This window comes from Sesamum indicum, linkage group LG3 (genome assembly GCF_026168435.1).
Source record: "Sesamum indicum cultivar Baizhima isolate 11 linkage group LG3, ASM2616843v1, whole genome shotgun sequence".
Classification (NCBI taxonomy): Eukaryota; Viridiplantae; Streptophyta; class Magnoliopsida; order Lamiales; family Pedaliaceae; genus Sesamum; species Sesamum indicum.
In genome coordinates, this window is record NC_142659.1 from 9,396,980 (window position 1) to 9,407,101 (window position 10,122).

Here is a 10,122-nt window from a genome sequence, read left to right on the forward strand (position 1 = left end):
CACACTCCAACAAGGCCCTAAGCTAACCTAAACATTAGCAGCAACCTTGAATCATATCAGCTCAAGGAGGACCAAGTGAGCCAGAAAGGACTCCCTTACAGGAAAGACTCCTGGCAGATGTGGTTTCTCCCTAGGTGAAGGAGACTCCTGCAAAACACATTCACTTGCAAATAAGGAAGGTTTATCCCTTATCCAACCAACCTACGCGAGTTTCTTAGAACAAATTACTCCCACTTCAAAGGGAGCAAACCCCCTAATAAACACAAGTTTAGTCCCTCCAGACGGGGGGCTGTTCTCTCACTCTCTAAGCAATTCTTCAAGTATTTTACAATCACACTACTACTTGTTCTTGCATTCTTTATCAATCTCATTCACTATAGCTCAATTTCACTCGAATATATTTATTATTTTGAATTTATTTTATCAGAAATGAAATAATGACTTAGGCAATAGAGTGCTAACATGTTTTTTGCAGGTTCTCTCCTTAGAGCCCTCATATGGTTTGCCCCAAATTCCGAACGATAGTCCATATTTATGGGACCCGTGTTGTTTTCGCACGCATCATGTAGCATTAAAAGTAAGGCAAGATTACAAAATTAATCTGGTAAATATGGGGGTGGCAAATTAATCTGGTAACTACTAAACTGACAGTTTTAGTCCTATACATTATAATTTAGTGGCAATCTTGGTCCTTCAGGCTAAAATTATCTAAAAATTAGCCGAACAAATTGGGGTTTAGGGTTTCGGTTGCCAAGTGGTCTTAACTTGAACACGTGGCATCATACGTTGCTGATGACTGGTAGTTTTGGCTGGAAGAACGAAAATTGCCACTAAATTAACACATATAAGGCTAAAACTGCCATTAAATTAGAACATATAAGAGAAGTCAATTGATGGTGTCGTTGACAGAAACTGAATGGAGGGATACGTGCACCATGGGGAGGCGAACACAGGAGTGTTGGTCTGCCTACGAAATGATCACTGGTGGAGGAGATATGACGAAAAAACTAGTTGTGGGTGCGGGAAAAGAAGTGGTGGAATATAAATAGAGAGAACAGGACAGATTGTGGACGAAAATGGATGGGTCTGGGTGTAGCACCCCCTTTGCTACAAGAGCTATATCTACCCTAAACGTCATAGTTATAGTAATCCCTATGTTCATATATATACATTTGCACATAATCATCTAATCAATTTGCATACGTAATCTCAACACGTCATAATAGGTATTATCAACCCACAACATTATATATATACATATCAAACACCACAAGTAATCTCCATGCTTACGTTCCCTCTATACAACAAAATATGATCTGTACTCTAACTGACAACAAGGAGAAAACAGCATACTGGCCTAACCTGCCTGAGTATAGCGCGTAGACCTAATCTTCAACAGTCAAACACCTCAATGTCTACTCCAAAAAGAAAATATCAACAGAGGAATGAGCCTGCCACTCAGTAAGTAAATAATCAGCTCTATATATATATGTATATCAAACACAGCCCAAAAAGGACAAGTAGGCAACATGCATGGATTATAGTCAATTTAACTCCAACATAATCAATTGTAGTACACCACATAGCTATCTCACAATAAAATAATCAATTAAACTTCCTTTTTCCTGGTTTGCTTACCAGAAGGTGATATAGTGTTTTTCCCGTCAACTCAATCTCACCGTTATATAAACTTAAGTGAATCCCCTTGACAGCCAGCTCATCAATCTCATTTCGCATCATAACTTTTTCAATTCGCATCATAGCTCTTTTATTTCGCATCATAGCTCTCTTCACATCACATCTTTTTCATATCGCATCAAAGCTCTTTTCATTTCATTTCTTTCTCGCATCGCATCAAAGCTCTTTTCATTTCATTTCGCTTTATAGGCTTTTCAACACGTCAAGGGGTATTCACGCCACAATATAAATTCAATTTTCACCACTCCCTCATTTTCACATATCACCATTCTTGTAAGCAACTAGTAACGTAAACAGTATATCCATATATTCTCATTTTCAGACATCCACAACACATCAAACAACAAACATAATATTTCAACGCATTTCCTAATTCTACGTACACAATATCATCAATCAATCAAATCATTTCATCACTCATATACTTTCAGATAAATCAACGTAAGCATGAACCACAAATGTATATAACAGTAAAACCACAAATAAAGGGGACATATATAGATAATACTAATTATTTACTTCCCTCAACTTCACAACGTTTTTATCTACTCAATCGCTAATTGTCAATCCTTCCACCTTACCATCGTATCCTATAATGAGTTATACCACATACAATTAATATATCGAGAATATCGTAATTTCTTTTAAATACAATATTAAATATTAATTTCGAATAATTCTTTAATATTCCATTTCTATCGAAGTACAAATCTTTGTTTTCCTCTTTATTAACATACCATTTATTAAATATAATTTTCGAAATATTTCTATGAATTTTCTATCAATTTCTCGCTACTATACAATTTGATAAAACAATAATACATACAATTGCGTGTTTGGTTAATAATTCTGATGGAATTGTATAAATGGGCTATAACAATATTCAAATCTAATGAATTTAATAATTTAATTAACCAACGATATCATTTTTATATTAAAATTGATATTTAATTCAACACTATTTTAAATAGCCAAACTCGTAAAATATTCCAGTTAAATAGTACATCGCTCAATATAAATAACATTTAATAAACGAGCTAATTAAATACTATAATTATATACATTAATAAAAATTATAATTATAATTCGTACCTCTGTTCCTTTCTCTTTCTTCTTGCTGAAAGTGTGTGTGTATGTTTGTGTGTGTGTTGTGTGTTATGTACCAAGACAAAGAAAAATAAAGAGAATGAGAGAGTCTGGCGGTGGGAGGTGGCCCCCACTTCCCACTCTCAATTCTCTCACTCTCTTTTCTTTTTATATATATATATTATTATTTACTAAATATGTACATTATTTACTAAGATATATATACATATACTAATATATGTATATATAATTTACTAATATTTATACATAATACTATTATTATATATTATTATTATTTTTTATTAGACTCTTAGCAAAATACCCATCACGTCCCTCCTAAATTTTCTTAATTAATATAAGTTGTCCCCAAATATTATAACAAACTCCAATTGAATTCGTTTAAGTTTTATTATATTCCAATTATGACCCATAATTTAGTGGCTAATTAACTAAATTTCACAAAAAATTATCAATTAATCCTACAATTATGTATTATAATATTTGGGACCTCACAATTCTTCTCTCCTAATTAAAATTTCGTCCTCGAAATTTAACTAACTTACCGGCTCAAGGAATAAATATGGGTATTTTTCTCTCATGTTCTCCTCAACTTCCCAAGTTGCTTCCCGTGGAGAGTGATGACTCCACCTGACCTTCACCATTGGTATTTCTTTATTCCTCAATTTCTTTATACTCCGGTCCAAAATTTCTGTTGGCTCTTCTACATATGTCAATCCCTCTGATATCTCTATCTCTGCCTCATGCAAAATATGACTAGAATCGGATTGGTATCGCCGTAGCATAGAAACGTGAAACACGTCATGTATCTGCGATAATTCTATCGGTAATGCTAACCAATAGGCTAGTGGTCCAACTCGCTCCAGAATTTTATGTGGCCCAGTATATCTTGGACTCAACTTTCCCTGCGTCTCGAATCTCAAGATTCCTCTCCATGGTGATACATTTAGAAAAACTTTTTCGCCCACCTGGTATTCCATATCTCTTTGATGCTTATCAACATAACTTTTCTGCCGATTTTGTGCTGCCTTCAAACACTTTTTAACTGTTTTTATCTTGTCCACTGTTTCTTGGACTAACTCCGGCCCTTCAAGCTGTCTCAATCCCTCAATATCCCAACAGATCGGACTTTGGCATTTTCTTCCATACAAAACTTCATATGGAGCCATACCAGTACTGGAAAGAAAACTATTAATATAAGCAAATTCCATCAGTGGTAGATCATCATCCTAGTTTCCTCAAAATCAATTACGCAGGCTCTCATCATATCTTCTAATGTCTGAATCGTTCTTTCTGACTGTCCATCAGTCTGAGGGTGAAACGCTGTACTAAAATGCAATTTTGTACCTAACGCCGTTTGCAAGCTTCCCCAGAAATGAGAAGTAAATCGAGGATCTCTATCAGAAACTATAGAGGTATGAATACCATGTAATCTCACAATCTCTGAAACATATAATTCGGCGAGCTTATCGAAGGAATCATTTTGACGGATTGGTAGGAAATGATCAGATTTAGTCAATCTGTCAACAATCATTCAAATAGCATCATGTCTTCTGAACGTACGTGGTAACCCAATGACAAATTCCATAGTAATGTTTTCCCACTTCCATTCAGGTTTAGTCAAAGGATGACGTTTACCAGCTGGAGCTTGGTGTTCTGCTTTTACCTGCTGACAAGTTAAACATTTCGCTACAAACTCTACCACATTTTTCTTCATTGTTGGCCACCAGTAATAGGGTCCCAAATCCCGATACATCTTGGTACTGCCAGGATACATAGCATACGGTGCATAGTGCGCCTCGTACATAATTTCCATTCTCAACTCCTCTACGTTCGGCTCGCATATACGTTTTCCATTGAACAATGTACCATCTTCTTGGATTATAAATTGATCGCTCTTTCCTTTTTGCACCTTAGCTTTCATCCTCAGTAAATATGGATCTCTAGCCTGTGCATCTTTAATTTTATCCTTGAGGGAGGGCTTCACTTGTATCGTAGCCAGTAGAATATCGCCACCAATGCTAAAGTGTACATCCATAGCTCTGAGAGTAGTCAAATACTCTATGTTATAGCATATCATACCCGCAAGTTTGTCCACCGTCTTTCTACTCCAAGCATCTACTACAATGTTTGCCTTTCCGGGATGATAGTCAATGGTGCAGTCATAATCCTTCAAAAGCTTCATCCACCTTCTTTGTCTCAAATTCAACTCTTTTTGTGTTGGGATATACTTTAGACTTTTGGGATCTGTAAATATTTGAAACGTCTCCCCGTATAAGTAATGCCTCCAGATCTTCAATGCATGTACTATGGTTGCTAACTCCAGATCATGGGTCGGATAGTTTATCTCATGTGGCCTCAACTGCCTCGAAGCATAAGCTATAACTCTCCCATGCTGCATCAAAACACACCCAAGTCCTTGTCATGAAGCGTCAGTACATAGCACATATCCTCCATTCTCAGACGGCAAAGCAAGGATAGGTGCTGAAGTGAGTCTCTTCTTCAACTCCTCAAAACTCTGAGCACATATGTCATTCCAATTAAATGGTGCATTCTTCTTCAACAAGTTCGTCAGAGGTTTTGTGATTATAGAGAAGTCCTTTACAAATCTTCTATAATAACCAGCCAATCCCAGAAAACTCCCGATCTCCGACACATTTTTAGGTGGTACCCATTCTAAAATAGCCTTAACATTTTCTGGATCAGGTTGTACCCCTTCTTTAGAAACAACGTGCCCCAAAAAAGCAATTTTTTCCATCCAAAACTCACATTTGCTGAATTTACCGTACAACTATTTCTCTCTCAGGATCTGTAAAATTGTCCGTAAATGTTGTTCATGTTCTTTGGGACTACTCGAATATATCAAAATATCATCAATAAACACAATCACAAATTGATCAAGGAATGGTTGTAACGTCTTGTTCATCAGATCCATGAAAGCTGCAGGGGCATTCGTCAATCCAAATGGCATAATGACAAATTCATAGTGACCATACCTGGTCCTGAAGCTGTCTTTGGGATCGAATCTTCCTCAATCCATAGTTGCCAATATCCTGACCTCAAATCAATTTTAGAGAAAACAGTGGCACCCTTTAGCTGATCAAGCAGATCGTCAATCCATGGCAGAGGATACTTGTTCTTGATTGTGATTTGGTTCAGCTGTCTATAATCGACACATAATTTCATACTTCCATCCTTTTTCTTTACAAATAATACTGGTGCTCCCCATGGTGAAATACTAAGTTGGATGAATCCTTTATCCAATAGCTCTTCTAACTACTTCTTCAATTCTTTCAATTCTGACGGAGCCATTCTATATGGTGCAATTGAAATAGGTGCCGCCCTATGAATAGTATCTATTTCAAAGTCTACTTCTCGATGAGGTGGTAGTCCAGGTAATTAATCAGGAAAAGCATCAGGAAATTCCCTTACCACTGGAACGTCTAATACACCCGGACTAACTTTCATGGTATCGTGCACATTGGCTAAATACGCCTCACACCCTTCTTTAATTAGATTAAAGGCGGTCACAACAGAAATTAAGCATTTGGGTATCACTCTTCTTTCCCGCACTATAACTGTCTTCATCTGTCCATTAATTTCAACCATCACCTCTTTTGCTTGACAATCCACTAAAGCATGATTACTAGCTAACCAGTCCATCTCCAGAATGACATCAAACTCCCTATGGTCTATTGTAATGAGATTTGCATATAAAGTAACACCCTCCACCACTATTGGACAAGATCTCACCATTGTATTCACTAATACAAACCCACCAGCAGGCATATAAATCATGTCCAAATGGTTCTATTTTAGCATGTACATGAGATGCAAAATTACGTGATATAAATGAACAAGTAGATCCTGGATCAATCAATACATGTGCACTAGAATCGCAAATAGAGAAAGAAGCAGTGATAACCTCGGGTGCCGTAGGCATACACCCTGGCTTGTGGTTGAGACTGACTACTTTGTCCTGTTGACGTCATGAAAAGATTCCCGCTACCTCGACCACCTCTACCTCGTCCTCTGCTCGTACCTGCCCGTTGTGAGTTTTCCCCCACACTGCTAAACTCTGAAGTCTGACATCCTCTGGAATTATCCCTCCATGTAGGACAATCCCTTATAATGTGTCCTGGTTGATGGCAACAATAACATACAATTGGTTGAGCTCCCCAACATTCACCAATATGTCTCCTACCACAATTAGCACAAGAGGGAATAGATCTTCCACTGAACGATCTGGCTGGACCTGGTCTTGCTCCAGATCTAACCGAAGTAGGCCCGCCTCTACTCAAAAATACTGAAGAAGACTTGCTAGTCTGACCTACTCCTCTGCCTCTAAACCAACCTCTTTGCGGACCAGAGCCCCTAAAAGAAAATGCACCACTCTGTCCCACTGTAGGATTCAGGTTACCTGTTAATTTCTTTCGTTTAGCTTTAGTTGAACTCCTTTCAATGGATGTCTCTTCTGCCCTCAGTGCTGCTTCTAGCAGCGCACCATAACTCGGAGGTTTGATTGCCATTTTCTCCCGAATCTGAAGTCTCGAACCCCTTTCAAATCTGTCTCTTCTCAATTCATTGGTGCTCACTTCTTCTGGGGCATATTTTGACAATCTCACAAATTGTAGTTCATATTCAGCAACAAATAACTCATTCTGCTTTAATTCCAGGAATTCAACTATTTTACGATTTCTATAAACAGGTGGAGTATATTTGTTAGCAAATTATTTCAAAAAGTCATTCCACGTCAAAGTGGTTGGTTGGTTCCTGCTCCCTGGGACTGTTTCCCACCAATCTAAGGCATCTTTCTCCAGTAAGGACACTGCATACTTCAACTTTTGCTCAGAAGTACACTCGATTCTGTCCAACACCCTTTTCGTGTTTCTCAGCCATTCCTCTACTTCAACAGGATCAGTTGTACCGGCAAATACCTTCGCCCCCTATCTCCTTATTATTTCGTAATTCTTGTCAATAACTACATCCTGTGACTGTGATGGTGGCCGTGGAGCCATCCTCTGCATCATTTTTACTAACTGTTGCATAAAGGGATTTATTTCTTGTTGTGGAACATTTCTATTTTGGGATTCTAACCCCTGATGTTCTGATCCTGAATTATGACCCTGTACAGACTCTAATGACTCAGTTGGGCCAGCAGCATTTTCCTTTGACTCTTCCATCCTATATGAAATGCACACATGTGAGTAGTTTTCTAGTATATATATCGTACGTATAATATTATAGTTCATCTACTATCCCTAGGGAATCTAATCCCTGCTCTGATACCACCTAATGTAGCAGCCCCTTCGCTACAAGAGCTATATCTACCCTAAACGTCATAGTTATAGTAATCCCTGTGTTCATATATATACATTTGCACATAATCATCTAATCAATTTGCATACGTAATCCCAACACGTCATAATAGGTATTATCAACTCACGATATATACATATCAAACACCACAAGTAACTCCATGCTTACATTCCCTCTATACAACAAAATATGATCTGTACTCTAACTGACAACGAGGAGAAAACAACATATTGGCCCGACCTGCCTGAGTATAGCGCGTAGACCTAATCTTCAACAGTCAAAAACCTCAAAGTCTACTCCTGAAAGAAAATATCAACAGAGGGATGAGCCTGCCACTCAGTAAGTAAATAATAAGCCCTATCTATATATGTATATCAAACACAGACCAAACAGGACAAGTAGGCAACATGCATGGATTACAGTCAATTTAACTCCAACATAATCAATTGTAGTATACCACATAGCATCTCACAATAAAATAATCAATTAAACTTTCTGTTTCCTGGTTTGCTTACCAGAAGGTGATATCGTGTTTTTCCTGTCAACTCAATCTCACCGTTATATAAATTTAAGTGAATCCCCTTGATAGCCGGCTCATCAATCTCATTTCGCATCATAGCTCTTTTCACATCACATCTTTTTCGTATCGCATCAAAGCTCTTTTCATTTCATTTCTTTCTCATATCGCATCAAAGCTCTTTTCATTTCATTTCGCCTTATAGGCTTTTTAACACGTCAAGGGGTATTCACGCCACAATATAAATTCAATTTCCACCATTCCTTCATTTTCACATATCACCATTCTTGTAAGCAACTAGTAACGTAAAACAGTATATCCATATATTCTCATTTTCAGACATCCACAACACATCAAACAACAAACATAATATTTCAACGCATTTCCTCATTCTACATACACAATATCGTCAATCAATCAAATTATTTCATCACTTATATACTTTCAGATAAATCAACGTCAGCATGAACCACAAATTTATATAACAGTAAATCAACAAATAAAGGGGATATATATAGATAAAACTAATTATTTACTTACCTCAACTTTACAACGTTTTTATCTACTCAATCGCTAATTGTCAATCCTTCCACCTTACCACCGTATCCTATAATGAGTTATACCACATACAATTAATATATCGAGAATATCGTAATTTCTTTTAAATACAATATTAAATATTATTGCGTACAATTTCTAATAATTCTTTAATATTCCATTTCTATCGAAGTACAAGTCTTCGTTTTCCTCTTTATTAACATTCTATTTATTAAATTATAATTTTTGAAATATTTCTATGAATTTTCTATCAATTTCTCGCTACTATACAATTTATTTAAACAATAATATATACAATTGCGTGTTTGGTTAATAATTCCGATGGAATTGTATAAATTGGCTATAACAATATTCAAATCTAATGAATTTAATAATCTAATTAACCGACGATATCATTTTTATATTAAATTTGATATTTAATTCGACACTATTTTAAATAGCCAAACTCGTAAAATATTCCGATTAAATAGTACATCGCTCAATATAAATAACATTTAATTAACGAGCTAATTAAATACTATAATTATATAAATTAATAAAAAATTATAATTATAATTCGTACCTCTGTTCCTTTCTCTTTCTTCTTGCTGAAAGTGTGTGTGTGTGTTTGTGTGTGTGTTGTGTGTTATGTACCAAGACAAAGAAAAATAATGAGAATGAGAGAGTGAGGCGGTGGGAGGTGGCCCCCACTTCCCACTCTCAATTCTCTCGCTCTCTTTTCTTTTTATATATATATATATTATTATTTACTAAATATGTACATTATTTACTAAGATATATATACATATACTAATATATGTATATATAATTTACTAATATTTATACATAATACTATTATTATATATTATTATTGTTTTTTTTTCATTAGACTTTTAGCAAAATACAATTCACGTCCCTCCTAAATTTTCTTAATTAATATAAGTTGT

General features: G+C 36.0%; 2 long non-coding RNA genes across 2 annotated transcripts; both read right to left on the reverse strand.

The window, feature by feature from the left end:
• Positions 1–1,223: 1,223 nt before the first annotated feature.
• Positions 1,224–2,840, reverse strand: LOC148788661 (uncharacterized). The gene is made up of 2 exons (XR_016065010.1): positions 2,791–2,840; positions 1,224–1,451 (listed from the first exon to the last, which is right to left on the reverse strand). It is a non-coding gene; the product is annotated as an uncharacterized LOC148788661 (long non-coding RNA).
• Positions 2,841–8,230: 5,390 nt separating this feature from the next.
• On the reverse strand, positions 8,231–9,814 carry LOC148788662 (uncharacterized). Its single transcript, XR_016064947.1, has 3 exons — positions 9,759–9,814; positions 9,179–9,245; positions 8,231–8,420 (listed from the first exon to the last, which is right to left on the reverse strand). It is a non-coding gene; the product is annotated as an uncharacterized LOC148788662 (long non-coding RNA).
• Positions 9,815–10,122: the final 308 nt, after the last annotated feature.